General features: G+C 45.0%; 1 long non-coding RNA gene across 1 annotated transcript; it reads right to left on the bottom strand.

Annotated features, from left to right (window-relative positions):
• Nucleotides 1-1,142: 1,142 nt before the first annotated feature.
• On the bottom strand, nt 1,143-6,218 carry LOC116969630. The gene is made up of 3 exons (XR_004410868.1): nt 6,208-6,218; nt 3,453-3,455; nt 1,143-1,223 (listed from the first exon to the last, which is right to left on the bottom strand). It is a non-coding gene; the product is annotated as an uncharacterized LOC116969630 (long non-coding RNA).
• Between the last annotated feature and the right edge of the window lie 289 nt (nt 6,219-6,507).

Genomic DNA, 6,507 nt, shown 5'->3' on the forward strand with positions numbered 1-6,507 from the left:
GTGCGCATACGCAAACACACACAATGTACAGGTCCACCACCGATTCTGCGGCAACTGGTGGCCCAGACAAAATTACAAGTGCACTCTTGAAATGCCCCCGGAACTTCCCCTGAAAATGTGGTACCCAGGCCGGGTGAGGCGGCTTATCTTAACGTCACCGGGACTTCTGTGCCGATCGGTGGGATGAATTTGTCCCTTGCGGCCAGAGCCGGCAGATCCGTTACAATTGCCCAACTACACGGCCAACTTTGTGAGCCGATATCTCAGCCCACCAGTGGCCTAGGTGGACGGCTCCAGTACCATTGAACTCCCCTCGAGACCATGAACTCTTTTTGTCTGGCAAAAAGGTTAATCCAGAAAGGCCCTGGAACCAAGGGTGCCGGAAAATCGGTGGTGGACCTGCACATGGCATCATCTTTGACTGGTTTCATCACGGCCAGGTTTGACAACTCGAAAGCCCAGGTAAGGAGGAGATTATAAAAGGTGGTGGACACTGCCCGGTCCATCACGGATACTGACCTCCCCAGCATTATACGGTCCTGAGAAAACAAGGCCTGTATAATAAAAGGCTCTATTCACCATGGAGGGCAATGTCAAAGATCAATGAAAAACCGAAGATAAACACAAAAGGCTGGAGGACCTCAGTGGGACTGACAGCATCCCTGGAGAAAAGGGGCAGGTGATGTTTCGGGTTTGATTACACTGTCCTGATTAATTTTACTGATTGTATGCCTTGTTGTCATCTTCTCCCCTGCCAACAATGAACCATTCTAGTCTGCAGAAGGGTCCCGACCCGAAATGCCACCCATACCTTCTCACCAGAGGTCTGTCCCACTGAGTTACTCCAGCATTTTGTATCTACCTTCGAATGAACCAATCTACTATTCCTTGATCATCATCTGCTTTCAAATGTCTTCCATATCTCTCATTTCCCTCACCCCTGACTCTCAGTCTGAAGAAGGGTCTCGACCCTAAACGTCACCCATTCCTTTTCTTCACAGATGCTGCCTGACCCACTGAGATATTCCAGATTCTGTGTCTATCTTTGGTTCAAACCAGCATTTGCAGTTCTGGTCCTTCCCACACATCAATGAGGGACCGTGTTCTCTAGGTCAACCAGATGCAGTATTATTTTATTCTACTCACAGCCTGAGACGCTTCACCATACTAGTGCCTCGACACGGGGGCTTGGATCGCCCCGACACATCGATCAACTGCCCCGACTGCAGGAGAAAAATGAGGGAAGAAGGTTAGACTTTATTGCCTTCCATCAGTGAGGAATCCGCTGAGCTTCTCCAGCATTTTTGTGTACCTACCATTTAGATAGTAATCTGTCTTCCTGGTTTTGCTACCCAAGTGGATAACCTCATTTATCCACATTAAATTGCCAAGCACCTGCCCATTCACCCAACCTGTCGAAATCACCCTGCATTCTCATAGCATCATCCTCACAGTTCACACTGCCACCCAGCTTTGTGGCATCTGCAAATTTGCTAATGTTACTTTGAATCCCTTCATCTAAATCATTGATGTATATTGTAAATATCTACGGTCCCATCACCGAGCCTTGCGGTACCCCACTAGTCACTGCCTGCCATTCTGAAAGAGACCCGTTAATCCCTGCTCTTTGGTTCCCGTCTGCCAACCACTTCTCTATCCATGTCAGCACTCTACCCCCAATACCATGTGCCCTAAGTTTGCCCACTAATCTCCTATGTGGGACCTTATCAAATGTTTTCTGAAAGTCCAAGTACACCACATCCACTCGCCCCCCTCCCCTGCCCATTTTCCTCGTTAGATCCTCAATAAATTCCAGAAGATTAGTCAAGCATGATTTCCACTTCGTAAATCCATGCTGACTCGGGCCGAGCCTGTTAATGCTATCCGAATGCCGCTATTTCATCTTTTAATGATTGACTCCAGCATCATCCCCACCACCGATGCCAGGCTAACTGGTCTATAATTCCCTGTTTTCTCTCTCCCGCCTTTCTTAAAAAGTGGGATAACATTAGCTACCCTCCAATCCACATGAACTGATCTTGAATATATAGAACATTGGAAAATGATCACCAATGCATCCACGATATCTAGAGCCACTTCCTTAAGTACCCTGGGATGCAGACCATCAGGCCCTGGGGATTTATCGGCCTTCAGTCCCATCAGTTTTTCCAACACTATTTCCTGCTTAATGTGGATTTCCTTCAGTTCCTCTGTCACAAAAGGACTGGGGACAAAATTCCCCCTTGTCTAACACCATTGGTAACCCCAAATGGATAAATCCCATTAGGGTCTTTTTACCCTTACACTTCCTTAGTTCTATCCATACTGACTCCACATCTCCTGTTTCAATGTCACCCCTTGCAAGGGACTGAATTTCATTCCTCACCAACAGAGCAACCCAGCCCACCTGTCTGTCTATTGTATAGGAGATATATCCTTGAATATTCAGTTCCCATCCCCAGCCCTCTTGCAGCCATGTCTCTGTAATTCCTACAACCAGCCGTGCGTGTGAGTTTAGTTTTAGATTTAGAGATGCAGAGTGGAAACAGGCCCTTCAGCGCACCGAGTCTGCGAAGGATATTTAAAATAAAAGGGCTGTTTAAAGTTCACAAGCTGAAACTTTTTATAAAAATCGAATTTGAAGGAAAAGTGAAGAATCATAATGAAAATGTTCACAAGAGCTGGCATCATTCCGGGGAGCACATGGTAATTTTGATAACCAATTCGACATAGATTTTTGGGTCTCCAATTCATGGTTCAAAGATGCAAAAAGTTGGGTCTTCAAGTGAAGATTTGACTAAGTCAAACCCTATTTTAAAAGAATTTTAAATTAAAAGGAGTCTGCAGATGCTGTAAACGAGTTCATGTGGAAGAATAAGCAACGGTTAAACAAGCCAATTTATTTCATTTGAAGTGAAAATGCAATTTGTCCAATTTAAACAAGTTTGCCTGACCCATGGATATTTGCCCAGCCTCAAAGATTCACGTCTTCTCACCCCATCAACAACAAAAGCATGATTAGTTCAAAACGGAATAGATTATTCTACAGAGGCATCGTTTAAGACTCGGCTGAATCCAACATTCCTAAAGTTCCTACCATAATTAACATGTTTAAGAAAGAACTTCAGATGCTGGAAAAATGGAAGGTTGACAAAAATGTTGGAGAAACTCAGCGGATGAGCCAGCATGCATCTAGACACTGCCTCACCTGCTATGTTTCTCCAGCATTTTTGTCTACCATAATTAATTCACTCCCTTCACCCAGGAGATGGGTAAATGGAACAAGCTGCCAGAGGACGTAGTGGAGGCTGGTACAATGGCATTTAGAAGATATTTGGACAGGACTATTTGGACTAATTGTCCGTTTCTCTAATATACACTGAACTTTTTTTGCTGTTTAGTAAGGGTTTTACAGTGCAATATGTTACACTACTGTTGTGCTGCTACGTAACCCACTTCATGACACACTGAGGAACACCTTCAGCAACAGACTGGTTCCACCAAGATGCAGCACAGAACCCCACAGGAGATCCTGCTCCACAATGGCTATCAAACTGTACAACTCCACCCCCTTCTGTCGTGGGGTAGACTGACTACCACTCTCCCCCTCCCCAATCTTTGCACATCCCCAATCCTTTCCACTCATCACTTTAATTTCATGTTTAGTTTAGTTTAGTTTAGAGATACAGCGCAGAAACAGGCCCTTCGGCCCACCGGGTCTGTGGCAACCAGCGATCCCCGCACATTAACACTAACCAGCGATCATCCCGTACACTAGCACTACTCCACACACTAGGGACACTTACAATGTTACCAAAGCCAATTAACCTACAATCCTGTACCTCTTTGGAGTGTGGGAGAAAACCGAAGATCTCAGAGAAAACCCACGCAGGTCACGGGGAGAACGTACAAACTCCGTATAGACAGCACCCGTAATCGGGATGGAACCTGGGTCTGCGGCGTGCATTTGCTGTAAGGCAGCAACACTACCGCTGCGCCACCATGACCATCTTTATCTTGTGTTGTACGACTGTTGACAGATCAATTTCCCTCCTTGGATAGATAAAAGTTCTATCGTATCGTAAGTCAGCATTTAATAGTTCAGTTTGTGACATATGACAATAAAATACACTTGACTTGACAGGTACATGGATAGGATAGGTATGGAGAGATGTGGAGCAAATGCCGGCAGGAGGAACTAGTGTAGATGGGGCATCTTGGTCAATGTGGGCAAGACAAAATGTGCAGGAACAGCAGATGCAGGATGACACTGAAGATAGACACAAAATGCTGGAGAAACTCAGCAGGACAGGCAGATTACAACTCAGCGATATGAATGTTGATTTCTCCAACTTCAAGTAACCCTTGCCTTCCCTCTCTCTCCATCCCTCCCCAACCCTAGTTAGAAACATAGAAAATAGGTGCAGGAGTAGGCCATTCGGCCCTTCGAGCCTGCGATAATCCAACTCAGTATCCCATCCCTGCCTTCTCTCCATACCCCCTGATCCCTTTAGCCACAAGGGCCACATCTAACTCCCTCTTAAATATAGCCAATGAACTGGCCCCCACTACCTTCTGTGGCAGATAATTCCACAGATTCACCACTCTCTGTGTAAAAAATGATTTTCTCATTTCGGTCCTAAAAAACTTCCCTCTTATCCTTAAACTGTGACCCCTCGTTCTGCACTTCCCCAATATCGGGAATAAACTTCCTGCATCTAGCCTGTCCAACCCCTTAAGAATTTTGTAAGTTTCTATAAGATCCCACCTTAATCTTCTGAATTCTAGCGTGTACAAGCCGAGTCTATCCAGTCTTTCTTCATATGAAAGTCCTGCCATCCCAGGAAGCAATCTGGTGAACCTTCTCTGTACTCCCTCTATGGCAAGAATGTCTTTCCTTAGATTAGGAGACCAAAACAAAACGCAATACTCCAGGTGTGGTCTCACCAATATCTTGTACAACTGCAGTACAAATCCTTTTGCTATGAATGCTTTCTTTCTTCACGGCCTGCTGCACCTGCATTCCTACTTTCAATGACTGGTGTACCATGACACCCAGGTCTCGTTGCATCTCCCCTTTTCCTAATCGGCCACCATTCTCCAACTAGCTTCATTGTCCTGTGAAACGTCACCCATCCATGTTCTACACAGATGCTGCCTGACCCGCTGAGTTCCTCCAGCAATCTGTGAAACGCCGTCTATACATGTTCTTCACAGATGCTGCCTGACACGCTGAGTTACTCCAGCACTCCGTGAAATGTCATCTATCCATGTTATAACCATATAACAATTACAGCACGGAAACACGCCATCTCGGCCTTTCCAGTCTGTGCCGAACACTTATTTCCCCCTAGTCCCATCTACCTGCACTCAGACCATAACCCTCCATTCCTTTCCCATCCATATACCTATCCAACTTATTTTTAAATGATAAAATCGAACCTGCCTCCACCACTTCCACTGGAAGCTCATTCCACACAGCTACCACTCTCTGAGTAAAGGAGTTTCCCCTCATGTTACCCCTAAACTTGTTCCTTAATTCTCAAGTCATGTCCTCGTTTGAATCTTCCCTACTCTCAATGGGAACAGCTTATCCACGTCAACTCTGTCTATCCCTCTCATCATTTTAAAGAACTCTATCAAGTCCCCCCTTAACCTTCTGCGCTCCAAAGAATAAAGACCTAACTTGTTCGACCTTTCTCTGTAACTTAGTTGCTGAAACCCAGGCAACATTCTAGTAAACCTCCTCTGTACTCTCTCTATTTTGTTGACATCCTCCCTATAATTAACCGACCAAATTTGTACACCATACTCCAGAATTGGCCTCATCAATGCCTTGTACAATTTTAACATTACATTCCAGCTTCTATACTCAATGCTCTGTATTATGAAGGCCAGCACACCAAAAGCTTTCTTTACCACCCTATCTACATGAGATTCCACCTTCAGGGAACTATGCACAGTTATTCCTAGATCCCTCTGTTCAACTGCATTCCTCAATTCGCTACCATTTACCATGTACGTCCTATTTTGATTTGTCCTGCCAAGATGTAGCATCTCACACTTATCAGCATTAAACTCCATCTGCCATCTTTCAGCCACACAGCCGGCCTAAATCTCTCAGTAGACTTTGAAAATCTACTTCATTATCCACAATACAACCCATCTTGGTATCATCTGCAAACTTACTAAACCAATTTACCACACCATCATCCAGATCATTAATGTACATGATAAACAACAGTGGACCCAACACAGGTCCCTGAGGCACCTCACTAGTCACCGGCCTCCAACCTGACAAACAGCCACCCACCATTACTCTCTGGCATCTCCCATTCAGCCACTGTTGAATCCATCTTGCTATTCCACCATTAATACCCAACAATTGAACCTTCTTAACCAACCTTCCATGAGGAACCTTGTGTCAAAGGCCTTACTGAAGTCCATATAGACAACATCAACTGCTTTACCCTCATCAATTTTCCGAGTAACCTTTTCAAAAAATTC

Source organism: Amblyraja radiata, unplaced genomic scaffold (genome assembly GCF_010909765.2).
Source record: "Amblyraja radiata isolate CabotCenter1 unplaced genomic scaffold, sAmbRad1.1.pri S91, whole genome shotgun sequence".
In the NCBI taxonomy this organism is placed as follows: domain Eukaryota; kingdom Metazoa; phylum Chordata; class Chondrichthyes; order Rajiformes; family Rajidae; genus Amblyraja; species Amblyraja radiata.